This window comes from Chlorocebus sabaeus, chromosome 17, assembly GCF_047675955.1.
Source record: "Chlorocebus sabaeus isolate Y175 chromosome 17, mChlSab1.0.hap1, whole genome shotgun sequence".
Taxonomy (NCBI): domain Eukaryota; kingdom Metazoa; phylum Chordata; class Mammalia; order Primates; family Cercopithecidae; genus Chlorocebus; species Chlorocebus sabaeus.
In genome coordinates, this window is record NC_132920.1 from 2679097 (window position 1) to 2692777 (window position 13681).

The window sequence follows — 13681 nt, forward strand, 5'->3', positions numbered from 1 at the left end:
AAGAGGAAAGTCGTCATACATCAATCAGTGTGTGCCTATCACTTTGATCTTCTGACTGAAATGGTACCCAAGCCCCTGGCTCTGTCTGGGGCCCTCTGGTTCAGAGATCTTCCCATGGCCTGGAGTAGGAGAGGGTGTCTGGGGACCCATCTTCCTCTTCCCTACCTGCTGCCACCTTCCAAGCCTCTGAGACGTTTGCCACGTTGATGCCTTGGCATTCCCCACTCGACTTGCCAGGTCAGTTGTCATTTGCCCGTCACGTTTCCATCTCCAGCATCATGTTGCCATTATTTCCCTTGTTCTCCTCACTTTTAAGGATTGATGGCTTTTAAGGATTCCTTTATTGTATTTTTGGTGGAGGCTTAGGAGGAAATAAAATGACACATGGGTCCAATCCATTATCTTTACTAGTATTTCATTAAGAAATTTATAGCCCAGTTTTTTTCTTAATTTTGATTTTTTTTTTTTTTTTGAGATGGAGTCTTGTGCTTTTTCCCAGGCTGGAGTGCAATGGCGTGATCTTGGCTCACTGCAACCGCCACCTCCCGGGTCAAGCACTTCTCCTGCCTCAGCCTCCTGAGTAGCTAGGACTACAGGCACACACCACCATGCCTGGCTAATTTTTTTGTATTTTAGTAAAGACAAGGTTTTACCATCTTGCCCAGGCTGGTCTTGAACTCCTGACCTCAGGCATTCTGCCCGCCTCGGCCTCCCAAAGTGCTAGGATTATAGGCACAAGCCGCCGTGCTTGGCCAATCTTGATTCTTTAAAAATAACATTTTTATAGGCCTATTGTGGTGGCTCACGCCTGTAATCCCAGCACTTTAGGAGGTCGTGGTGGGTGGATCATGAGGTCAGGAGATTGAGACCATCCTGGCTAACATGGTGAAACTCCATCTCCACTAAAAATACAAAAAATTAGCCGGGCGTGGTGGTGGGCACCTGTAGTCCCAGCTACTCAGGAGGCTGAGGCAGAAGAATGGCATGAACCCAGGAGGCGGAACTTGCAGTGAGCCGAGATTGCACCACTGTACTCCAGCCTGGACGACAGAGCGAGACTCTGTCTCAAAAAAAAAAAAAACAAAAACAGCAACAAAAAGAACACATTTTTGTTGGGGGATGGAGTTACTTCCAGATAAGAAGTGTGCTTGTGATGTAACCAGAGGTGACGTTAACTCCTAAACAAGCTTTTCAATCGTGACTCGCTCCTGCCAGTTTCCTGAGGGATGGATCCCAGTGGCGGTCAAGGCACAGGTGTGAATGTATGCCAGGAGAATATATGAGCATTGTAACTCAAGTCAACAAATAAATGATGAGAGCTCTTTGAGATCCATCATCCTATTAGACATGTGGCCCTGAACACACAGTATGTAACACGCACACGGGGCCTGTGCTGGAGCATGTGGTGCTGGGCAGAGCCTGCAGCACCCTGAACACACAGTATGTAACACGCACGCGGGGCCTGTGCTGGAGCGTGTGGTGCTGGGCAGAGCCTGCAGCACCCTGAACACACAGTATGTAACACGCACGCGGGGCCTGTGCTGGAGCATGTGGTGCTGGGCAGAGCCTGCGGCACCCTGAACACACAGTATGTAACACGCACGCGGGGCGTGTGCTGGAGCGTGTGGTGCTGGGCAGAGCCTGCGGCACCCAGAACACACAGTATGTAACACGCACGCGGGGCCTGTGCTGGAGCGTGTGGTGCTGGGCAGAGCCTGCGGCACCCTGAACACACAGTATGTAACACGCACGTGGGGCCTGTGCTGGAGTGTGTGGTGCTGGGCAGAGCCTGCAGCACACTTCTTGCTGTATCCAGCAGCGGGGCACTGAGCAGCCAACTTTCTGTAATTGTAAAATCAAGCTTGAAAGTTTGGAAATGCTTGTCTTTTGGTTTCAGGGAATTTTATTATGTGAAAGCAGATTTTTAAAGTTTTGTAAGGCAGATATTCCCTGCCTGAATACCTAGCACATACCACAGTGAGCACGACTGTGAAAGTACACCATTAGCTGAACCCTGGGAAAAACTAATGCGGTGAGCCAGAGTTTCCGGTGAGGGAGGCATATCTCTGGCCTGTTTACAGTAGAATTCAACAATTGGGAAGGGGCAGCCCTACTATATGATGCTATTTAAATGTCACAAGTTATGGGCCAGGTGTGGTGTCACACACGTGTAATCCCAACACTTTGGGAGGCTGACCTAAGGTCACTTAAGGTCAGGAGTTTGAGACCAGCCTGGGCGACGTGGTGAAACCCCATCTCTATAAAAATTGGCTAGGCGTGGTGGTGCACACCTGTAATCTCAGCTACTCAGGAGTCTGAGGCAGGAGAATCACTTGAACCTGGGAGGTGGAGGTTGCAATTAGGAGCCTGGTGACAATCCAGGCTCCAGGCTAGGCGACAGAGTGAGACACTCCATCTTAAAAAATAATAAGTAAATAAATAAATATCACAAATTATGTTCTGATTCTGAAAAAGCAATATAACCACCAAACACAGTTTATTCCTTATGCTCCCAGTGTATTTTGTAGTTTTGTTCACCCTCATACAGCCAAACCTGAATTTAATAACAGTAAGAATAGTGACTTGCAGAGATTTGTTCCAATTGTTACAAGAATGGTTGTTAACTCATCTTTTCCAGATACAAGTCTTCAAACCTGGACAGTGTTATCAATTAATTCCAAATGACAGAACCCGCCTTTTCATACTGATGTTATATGAGAAAGGATGAATTTCCTGTACTTCCATGTAAATGCCATGGATGTCTTACTTTTTTATGAATTAACCTTTGTGTAGCGACTACAGTTTGAAAGCACCACTACATTCATAGATGCGATTCCAGGCAGTTTGAGCCCACGGAGGCATTTATAACTTAAGCAGAAACCAAGCAGAAGTAAATATTTTTAATAGAGTTAACAAATCTTCATAAAAAGCAATCATTTAAAACTAAATGTTTTGAAGCTCTTAAGCCAGTCAGGCTCCGGGGAAGACACAGATGGTCCTCTCAGGCCACTGAGAAACTTTTAATCAGGGATCACAAGTATTAGAAAGGTATGGGGAAGGTTCAGGCGACCAACACAAGGTGAGGAGCAATTCCCTGGCAAGGCCTGAAGAGGCAAGGGGTGGGAGCACTCAGGGAGCCTTGGGAGAGCAAGAGTCGGCCAGCAGCCTTCAGACAGGAACTGCGGCCCTGAGTGGAGGCACCTCTTGAGTAGGGAACCTGGGGTTAGGCGGAGGAAATGCATGGTCTGACTCCTCTCTCTCTTGCCCTCTCATCTCCTGCCAGGCCCTTCCACTAGCAGGACCAACCAGAAGTTTCCCTGGTTAAAAAGCCGGGCGAGAAGGGTGGAGAATAACCAGTGTGCACAGATCTCTGAAATGAGAACTACTACTGCTCTGTTTCAGGAGAAACAAAATTCTTTCTGTGTGATTGTATACCTTGAGAACCAAGAATGGTCCGAACAGCTTATCGTCCAGTAAAGTGGCCACATGGAAGCAATAAATGAAAATCCATCGCTTCCGGGCCACTACTGTAATCAGAAAAGACACCAAGAAGAATAGTCCATTCTCAGTAGCCACCTGGGAAGAACCTGAATTGTAACTGAGGAGCAGGACTTACATGAAGAAAACTGCCATACTATTCCCGACTATTGAAACAAAACAAAATGTGAATGAAAGTAGAGAGAAGCCGTTTTCCTCAAAGGCTTCATCTCAAATTTGTTTTTACATTCCCGGCATTCTTGGCATGTAGAATGTGATCAGCACATATTTGTTGAATGACAAAATGAGGGGATAAATAAACTTTCCCTAAGATGTGTATGTAGGCGTTTGAAAATAGAAGTCTGTCGTTGATGTTTCTGTCCACCAGGAGTCAGGCTTCAGCCAGGAGAGTAAGCCAGTGTCCAAGCTGTCTCTCACCAGGGCTTCCACCAGGTCCAGGTCACCAGGTTCAGGCTGAGACTGAGTTTCAGTATTTGTCGTTAACCGGGTAGATTAATAAACAGTTTTAAAGTAGAGCTTATGTATTTGTCTGATAGAAAAAGTAATACATGATCATTGCACATAGGCACAGGAGCAGATGCAAAAAACAAAAAGCAGATAAAAGAGAGTAAAAATCAATTTTAATATTTAATATTTGTTCTCAGTGATAACCAGTGTAAACATTTTAGTGTGTGTCCTTTGGGAATTTTTTCCAATGAGAGTGTGTGTGTGTGTGTGTGTGTGTGTGTGTGACTACACCATCTGTTTATAGCTTGCTGTTTCTCACCCCCTCACATGATTTCTTACACGCAGAATTAGTCTCTTAGCGTGTGACTTTTAATGGCTGAGTTGGAGCCACTACTAGGGAGCTGCACCCCCTCCTGTGCCACACCCCACTGGCCGTGCCATCCACAGGGGGTAGGACACACCGGACATCTAGTAGCTGGATTGATTTATTGTATTTTATTTTAGTTTTGAGATGGAGTCTCACTCTATCACCCAGGCTAGAGTGCAGTGGTACAATCTCAGCTCACTGCAACCTCTGCCTCCCAGATTCAAGCAGTCCTCCTGCCTCAGCCTCCTGAGTAGCTGGAATTACAGGCGCCTGCCACCACGCTCAGCTAATTTTGGTATTTTTAGTAGAGACAGGGTTTCACCGTGTTGGTCAGCTGGTCTCAAACTCCTGACCTCAGGTGATCCACCCGCCTCAGCCTCCCAAAGTGCTGGGATTACAGGTGTGAGCTACCGCACCTGGCCTAGAACCGGATTTAATAAGAGAAACAGAGAACCTCACACCACTCTCCCCTCATTCAGCACCCTGCCCCCAGGGTTCTTTCAGCTCTCCAGCCAGCCACACTTGGTGAGGCGTGTGGGCCCAGGAGTCTGTCTGCTTGGGTTCAAATCCTATCTGAGCCACTTCACTCCGTGACCTTGGTCAAGGTTATTTTCTTTCTTTTCCCTCATCTTTAAAAAGGGTATCGGCCGGGAGCGGTGGCTCATGTCTGTAATCCCAGCACTTTGGGAGGCCGAGACGGGCGAATCACAAGGTCAGGAGATTGAGACCATCCTGGCCAACACGGTGAAACCCCTTCTCTACTAAAAATACAAAAAAAAATTAGCCGGGCATGGTAGCGGGTGCCTATAGTCCCATCTACTCGGGAGACTGAGGCAGGAGAATGGCGTGAACCCAGTGAGCCAAGATCGCGCCACTGCACTCCAGCCTGGGCAACAGAGCAAGACTCCGTCTCAAAAAATATATATATATATATGTGTGTGTGTGTGTGTGTATATATATATATATATAAAAAATAATACAAAGGGTATCAAAATATTACCTAATCACAATGGAGCTTACGTGATTCAAATCTGGCATTGCTTAAAGTCATGTCTGGCACACAGTCCATAAATGTTGGGTATTGCCATGACTCATTCTCCCCATCTCCGTTCGAGCATCGCTTTCCTCTCAAAGCCTGCGCTGAGCCCTCAGGCTGGATCAGTTTCCCAGCCCAGCTCTGTGCAGCCCTAGGCTCTCTTGCTCACCTGGGCTCTGAGCCATTGTGGTGTTCCAGGGCCTTGGGTGCTTATGGACTGGGCACTGCTCTCTCCCTCTGGGCTCTCCCTGGATGCCAGCCTGCATCTTCTTTTATTTTCTCCGCTCAGGGGACAGGCTGAACTTGGGGACTGCGGAGGCCTGCAGTCTTCCAAGCACACTTGCTGCTTCATTTTGGCTGGCAGCAGCAATTGCAAACATGTATTCCCTGCCTGCCATATGCTGGGCACCATGCAGAATGTTTTCCATATGTAATCTCCATTTCCAAAAAGACTACATAAGCCGATGCTCTTAGTATGTCTATTTTATATGGAGAAAAGGCGCACACAACTTAAGATGGCAAAGCGACTTCCTGAGAGTCAGCGAGGATGGAAACCCCAGAGCCTGACCTGCCCGGCCACCTTGCCGGTGGCTCCAGGCTCTTACATGCATCAGAATCACCTGGAGGGCTCGTTAAAAATCCCAGAATTTCTAATTCAGTCCATTTTCAATGGGGCCTAAGAATTTGTGTTTCTAACAATAAGTTCTCAGGTGGTGCTAATGGGACTGGTCCACACGGACCACACTTTGAGAACCACTTCACTGTGCTATGTGACCTGCCGTCAATAGCCTAGAAATAAGTTTTTGGTGGCAAACAGGCTCTTTTCAGACCCACCTCCTGCCTCCCTACCTGTAGCTGTCATTTCTCTTTTCTTCCTTGCTCTAAACACATTCGGTGACTTATGAGGCCTTAAGGAGGTCCTGAGTCCTGCTTAAGTCCCAGGCCACCTGGGCTTGCCTTCTTCTTCCCCTTCCCCTGTCATCCCTTCTGACACCAGCTGCTGCTTCTTTCCAGGAGTTTTTCATCCACACTTGAAATTGCTGCATGGGGGGGAACTGGCTGCCTATGGCTGTGTGGGGAGGGCAAGGCCCAGGGGGCCTGGCTGAGGGCCAATGGTGAGCAGGCAGAAATCCAGAGGAGAGGACGTCTTTTTCTGAGTCTCACAAAGGCACATATTGGCTAGCTGGGCTCTGAGGGAAGAGAGAGGCTTTTGAGCAAGTCCGTTTATGCTTCTTGCCTATTTTGCTCTAGCTTGTGGCTTCCAGTGAAAACAGACCTTCTTACTCATTTGGCTCCTTACTGAGGAATAAAATATATGAATTCCACTCCGTAGCCTGCCAATTCTCTACCTGCCTCATCACCACCGCACTGGTGTAGGTCGTTGAGATGAGCACAGTGGAACAGAAAGTCTGTTGGGCCAAGAATAGACTTTCTGGTACGAGATCCCCCAAGTGTGGGGAGTGGTGAATGTCAGAAGCTTGAGTAGCAAGTGCACACATGGGGCGGGTCTCTTGTCACTTGTACTAGTTGTGCTCTAGTCACAGCAGGCTCCGAGGAAGCCAGGGTCCATGTGGCCATCTGCTTGAGCAACCTACAAAGTCCTGGGTGTGCTATTTCTTTACTCTGCGTGAAAGTTACTCAACTGCCATCTCCATGACTAGCCAACTTCGTTTGAAGCAGAAAGTATTTGAATTAGAATTCCATATTTCTTCCATTCTCTAATTTTTTTGAAATCCTTCCCCCATGATCTATGAAAAAAAATGTGAAGTGTTCATCTAACCATCTACTTCATTAAGTCTGTCCTTCCTCTGCTCGCATCACACTGCATAGGTTCTGTCTTTTTGGCTACGGGTTCTAAGCCTTCTGAGAGCAGGCACAGTCCTAGTCATGTTCACTCCACAATGTTTGGCTCCTAGGAGCTTTTCAGCAAGTAATTGCTTAACTGACTTTCCTTGCTACAGAAGATGATGCTTTTCAAGAATAGACAACTCCATGTCGCAGATAGTGTCGGTGTGAATGTCCCCTAGCTCGGGCAGTGGATTAGTCATGAGCTGAGATCATTTTTCATGCTCTGGTTTGCAGGGTGGAATGACTGGTGTAGCTTAGGATGTGGTATGAATTTCTTACTAGTGTGCTAAAAACAGGATTCACATCCCTTCTGCCTTATGATTGTTTATGCAATAACCTCATTACAAATGTTGTGTTGCTGTACCTTCCCATGATGTCTTAATGAAGTAGAATTTTAAAATATAGTTAACATGCTTAAGGTCATAAATCATAAAACAGATTTGGACAACTTCTGGATCATAGTATATCAGCCTCTCTAAGCCTCACTTTCCTTATCTCTTAAAGGAGAATAGATTAATCTCTAAAAACTCATGCAGTTTAAAAATACATTGTTGTTGATGAGGCGGGTGGATCGTGAGGTCAGGAGTTCAAGACCAGCCTGACCAACGTGGTGAAACCCCCATCTCTACTAAAAATACAAAAATTAGCTGGGCGTGGTGGCATGCACCTGTAATCCCAGCTACTCAGGAGGCTGAGGCAGGAAAATTGCTTGAACCCGGGAGGTGAAACTTGCAGTGAGCCGAGATCATGCCACTGTACTCCAGCCTGGGCGACAGAGTGAGACACTGTCTCAAAAAAGTAAATAAACAAACAAACAAACAAACCACCAACAGCAAAACATAGTTGTTTTCTGTATCATCAGAACCACTTAAAGGAAACTCTCCATTTTGCTAATGAGTCATGAAATACATATTTTACATCCTTCCAACAAGCTTCCATGTTGAGAAAACCGGCTGTGGAGCAAGGCCATTGTTCAGTCTCTGGTAAGTCACTTCACTCATTCAGGCCTCGATTTTCTCAGCTTGGAAGTGGGTATAACAATGACTTCTAGGCTCACTTTTATTTTTTGGCAGGGCCACTTTTACATTGGAAGTTTCTTATGAAAATCAAGTAAGATATGCAGATAAAAATATTCTATCAACTGTCAAGTGCTATATAAAATTAAGGCATGATTATTTTGACTGTTTACATGGGAAAGCATTAATAAATATTAGCAGTTTTCAGAAGCCAGATGCTATGGAAGTCAGAATTGTTTCATTAGCTCGCATGATATTCAAATAGGAATGGAATGAACTCCAATGGGAAAATGATCAGTGTGCCTTGTGCCTTCCTCTCTCCTTGTCTCCTTTTCTCCCTCCTTGGAGAAACCTTGGCTCCTTCCTCCTTGGGAGAGAACAGACCTGGATGGCCGCAGATTTTGATGGACGTGCTTGCTGTCTTTTGTAAGCAGGAGTTGCCTTGGCCTCTTTGGTAGATGTAGAAGGATCTGTTACTGCCTGTCTGCCCATTCCGTCTGCCCATTCCTGTAACTGGAAGCAGGCTTGATTGAGAAGCTACATTTAGAGAATTTAGAATCATCAAAGAATACTGCTGAACCCGGTGATGGTGCGGAAATCGTGAAATAGCAGAGGGGGGAGCCCTCAGGACAGTTCATACCAGAAACGTCTTTTCTAGTTTCCTCTGGCCTGTGGGTTGTCACCGTGACACAGAACTGGAAAGAGAACAGATGGGGTGTCACAACGGCAAGGCTTATGAAATCATTGCAAAAGTTTCTGCAAGTCAGGCTTGAACTAGGAGTACGAGCTGCCCTCCAGGTGAGTGGCACATCTATGACCCCGCAGGACCGCCAACCCCATGCTTTCAGCCGATGCTGCCCAGGGTGTGGTGCCCGGACCAGCAGCCAGCAGTGCCTGAGCCCGTGAGAAATGCAGAACGCAATGCCCAGGCTTGGCCAACTCAGCCCGAATTGCTAAGGAACCTGTGTGAACAAAAGCTCAAGAGATTTTTTTTGTGCCCCCTTCATTTTAAGAAACAATATTGGCCGGGCTTGGTGGCTCACGCCTGTAATCCCAGCACTTTGGGAGTCTGAAGTGGGTGGATCACGAGGTCAGGAGATCAAGACCATCCTGGCTAACATGGTGAAACCCCGTCTCTCCTAAAAATGCAAAAGAACTAGCCGGGCGTGTTGGCGTGCATCTGTAGTCCCAGCTACTCGGGAGGCTGAGGCAGGAGAATGGAGTGCACCCAGGAGACGGAGCTTGCGGTAAGCTGAGATCGCACCACTGCACTCCAGCTGGGTGACAGAGCGAGACTCCATCTCAAAAAAAAAAAAAAAAAAAATCAGCCTCTGCTGCGACTTCAAGCTAATGCATCAAACTAACTTCAAATGAATTCCTCCTCTCCATTCAAATATGTTTAAGCTCCCTTTTTTTTTTTTTTTTTTTTTGCATCAAGAAGATACTTTTAAATAAAGAGTTGCTAAAATACTTGTGAGGTAGTGATAACTTTGAAATAAATAATATTTTAAACATAAAATTCACAGAAAGCCCCCTATTGATTGGAATCACTGCCTGCAGTGAGTGGCAGTATCTTAAATAGATAGCTCCCGCTGCATGCCCAGTGATGTGACCCCTCTACTGGGCGGTGGACGAGACACATTTGCAGTGATCTGCTTGGTTAGCTACTGTGGGCATGGAGGATTCTGCATACACGTGACAGCAACCCCTTTCTCCAGGGACGTTTACTCTTCCTCTGCTCTAAGCATGTGATGTGAGGGGAGCTGTGGACTCCTCAAGACCCAGGCTGCCCCGCCCAGCACAGGGAGGAACACTCCCTCCAGGTGGCCTCCTCTGGTGCCCCCTCCTCAGGCCCCAATCACTCTGCCCAGGGACTGGCTCTTGGCCTAAGTTCCTCCCGAGGAACACAGGAGCAAGCCCCATTCTTTGGTCATGACGCTCAGAGATGTGAACATGTGTTTCCCGCTATGCGAAGAAGCCAGTGTGAGGAAACAAGGCTGGGAAGAACCCAGCTGAGAGGAGGCAGCCGGGGCCCGTGCCAGGCCTAGTAACAGGTGTTTCTGACACCTGCCATACCCCTGCCATTTCTGTGGTAGCTTGAAGCTTCCAAAAATCCCTTCCTTTGTTTCCTCTTAATCCAGTTTAAATTGGGTTTCAATAACTGGCAACCAAGAGGCGTTGTGACCAATGAACAGCAGGGCTCGTGTGGGGGCGGAGCCGGGACAGGTGCGTTCCAGCCGTGCAGAGTCCCGTGAGGCCACAGGCGCGGTAGCCATCAGGGAGGACGGAGCGCAGCCCCAGAAACCTCATACCCATTGGGGTACCTTGGTTCATTGGAAACTTGGGAATTTGGAATTTTTTTTTTCCTTTTTTCTGAGATGGAGTCTCACTCTGTTGCCCAGGCTGGAGTGCAGTGGCATGATCTCAGCTCACTGCAACCTCTGCCTCCTGGGTTCAAGCAATTCTGCTGCCTCAGCCTCCCAAGTAGCTGGGATTACAGGCATGCACCACCATGGCCAGCTAATTCTTGTATTTTTAGTAGAGAGGGGGTTTCACCATGTTGGCCAGGCTGGTCTGGAACTCCTGACCTCAGGTGATCTGCCTGCCTCGGCCTCCCAAAATCATGTGATTACAGGCGTGAGCCACCATGGCCAGCCTGGATTTTCTATTGAAAAAGAAAAACTCAAAATGTATTTTGAAATGAAGGTAAGCAGAGTGTCTTTGTCTTCAAGAACTATGAAAGTCTGGTGGGAATGTCCTTCTACTCTAGTTTTTATTTATTTGTTTGTTTGTTTGTTTGAACTTCAGTCAGAAGCAGCCAGGCTTGGAAGCTGCTCCTCCCTTATCTCTGTCCCTCTCCCTCAGGCCGCATCCCCTGATACCACATCCCTCACCCAGAGGCAGAGGCTGTGGAGAGAGCGTGGGCTTTGCACTGAAACCTGGTTTCCAGTCCTGGCTCATTGCAGCCACACCCTGAACCTCCATCCTTCATTCGTAAAACTGAACAAATGACATCGACATACAAGACCAGAGAGGAGTTCAAAAATGAATACAAAACACATGGCACGGAGAAGCCGTCTTGCTACAGATCTTGAACGTCTCCTGTATAATAACGCTTTCTAGTCAAAGTAAAGATTTTTCTCTCTGATCCTGAGCATTTTTAGAAGTGGCCGGCATCATACTCCTGTGCTGGGACCCGGACAGATGTGGTTTTTCTGTCCACCTGCGAAGTCAGGAGTGTCAAACACTCGTTCTGGGGCATTCGCTTCTGGGGGTCTTTTTTCCTGTGTTGTTACAACATACATAAGTAAATGGAGCTAGCTGACAGCCTGCATTCGAGCCCTAAGATTAGACCACTTACAGATAACCGGCACCATGTCACATAGCATCACAGGACTGGAAAGGAACTTCTGAGTCACTTAATCCAGTTTCCACAGTAACCACGTGTCATCCACTGACAATGTGACAGAAACACCATGGTGGGAACGGGAAAGATCAAAATCAAAGATAGTTTGGTAGATAATGTGTCTGATCGTAACTTTTTCCATTAATATAGCTAGTAAACACCAACCCCTAATCTAATCAACTCGATAATACTTCTGCCTGCAAATAAAAAATGGCACATTATTTTTAGCACAGTGACCATGGGTTACAGATATGGAGACTTTAACTGGAAACCTGACTGCCTTCACTAAATACGTGAGTAACAGACCAAGGTAACTCCTCCACTGACCCTATGCCCTCCCATGATGTTCCATTTAGTTCCCTCGGAGTTTCTGTGGATCGTCCAGGCTCACTGGAGAAAGGTCGAGAAGAGGTTTGGGAAGCAGCGTCACTGGGCACTGTTTGTGAATATGTCTCAGCCTGGTGAGACAGAACACAGTCACATTCAACAAGCACCGTGAAGTGGATTTCTTACTCACAGATGGACAGCAAGGGACTGCAGAAGCTGTGTCTCCATTGCAAGCCAGTCCCCAAGGCTCAGGAAAGCTGCCCGGAGCAGGTGGAGTCTCATCTGTGTGTACCCCACTTGCACCACAGCTGAGGGATCCCCAGAAAGCAGCCTGCCCTGGGTTTTATGCCCTGGAGTCACAGGACACACTGGGCTGCAATGTTGAAGGATGTCCTGTTTCTAGGGGAGACTGAGCCCAGGCAGGCCCAGTCAGTCCCTCCCTATCTCAGGATGTGGCATTCCAGCATATTCTTTGGTTATTCTTGACAGCTATGAGTGAGAAATGGGGAAGAACTGGGTTAGTCCAGGGTCACCTGGAGAGCTGTCCTGCAGTCCACCTCCCAACCCAGGTAGCCGCTTCCACAAAGCCAGTCCATTGCCTGTGCCCTCCGACCTCTCCAGATCTGAAGGCAGAGGCATGTCTTGTCAGGTCGATGTAACACCTTGATGGACACAGGCTCAGTGCAATGTCATTGAGCCATAGCCAGGTTACACTTCACCAGGCCCGGGGGACCACAACCACAGCAGGATGGCCAGGCCTGCCGGGAGCAGCAGTCTGGCCCAGGATCCCAGCAATCCAGGTAACAAGGTTGGAGAAGGGTGCTTGGGTGGCCCCACTGTGGCCAGTGGGTCTGCCTCCAGATCTCTTCTCCTTGTGTCTCTGCAATCCCTGACACACACACTCTTCTTAGTCAGGGAAGACAATCTTGAGCAATCCTGTCATCTGAAGCAGCCTTCCAGAAGGAGCCAAGGGCTGGCTGCTGGCTGCCCAGGCAGAGGCGGTGGAGGCAGTGATACCTGCCACACTCAGGGACAGGTTTCTTGTGTTTTCATAAGCACTGACTCCTACGATGGTGCCAGAGATCCCTTAGGGGACATAAACCCGGTCTGTTACTCCTCCTGGCAGGTCCCTAGCAAGTCTGGTGTAAAGCCCCAGATTGTTGGCCCAATGGTATGACCCATTCCCAGGGGTGACAGCCAGGTTGCTCCCAGCACACCCAGTATGCAGGATCCCACCATCCGCCAGCTTTGCTGGCATGACATTGCCCATCCCAGGGCTACCCCCAGAGAAAGGTGTAGCCCGTCCCCCACGTTACTGCTCAGTGGCTACTCGGAGGTGTGGAGGCACTGGTGTTCACCAGCCAAGCCTCATGAACGCAGAGTTGCTGAGCTCAGTCTCCCCTGCACAGAGGGCTGGTACTAATCCAATTCTTATTTTCTTTATTGCACGGGGACACCTCTTGTCCATGGAAACAAAGGAGTGTGGTGTGTCAAAGGACCAGCCCATGGAGAGATTTATTGGTTGTGTTCATGCCATTTTGCTGCGGAATCGGTTAAGTTAAAACATGGCACCTCCAGCTCCCTCCCACGCCTGGGTGCCAGAGCCTCCCTCGGTCAGCCAGGGCTCGGGCTCTGTTGGATGCGTGGTGGTGTCAGGCACACAGATGTCATTCTCCACTGCTGGGATGAGAGGGTTGCTCTGGTCAGGGACAGAATGAGGTCCAGAGGGGCAGATC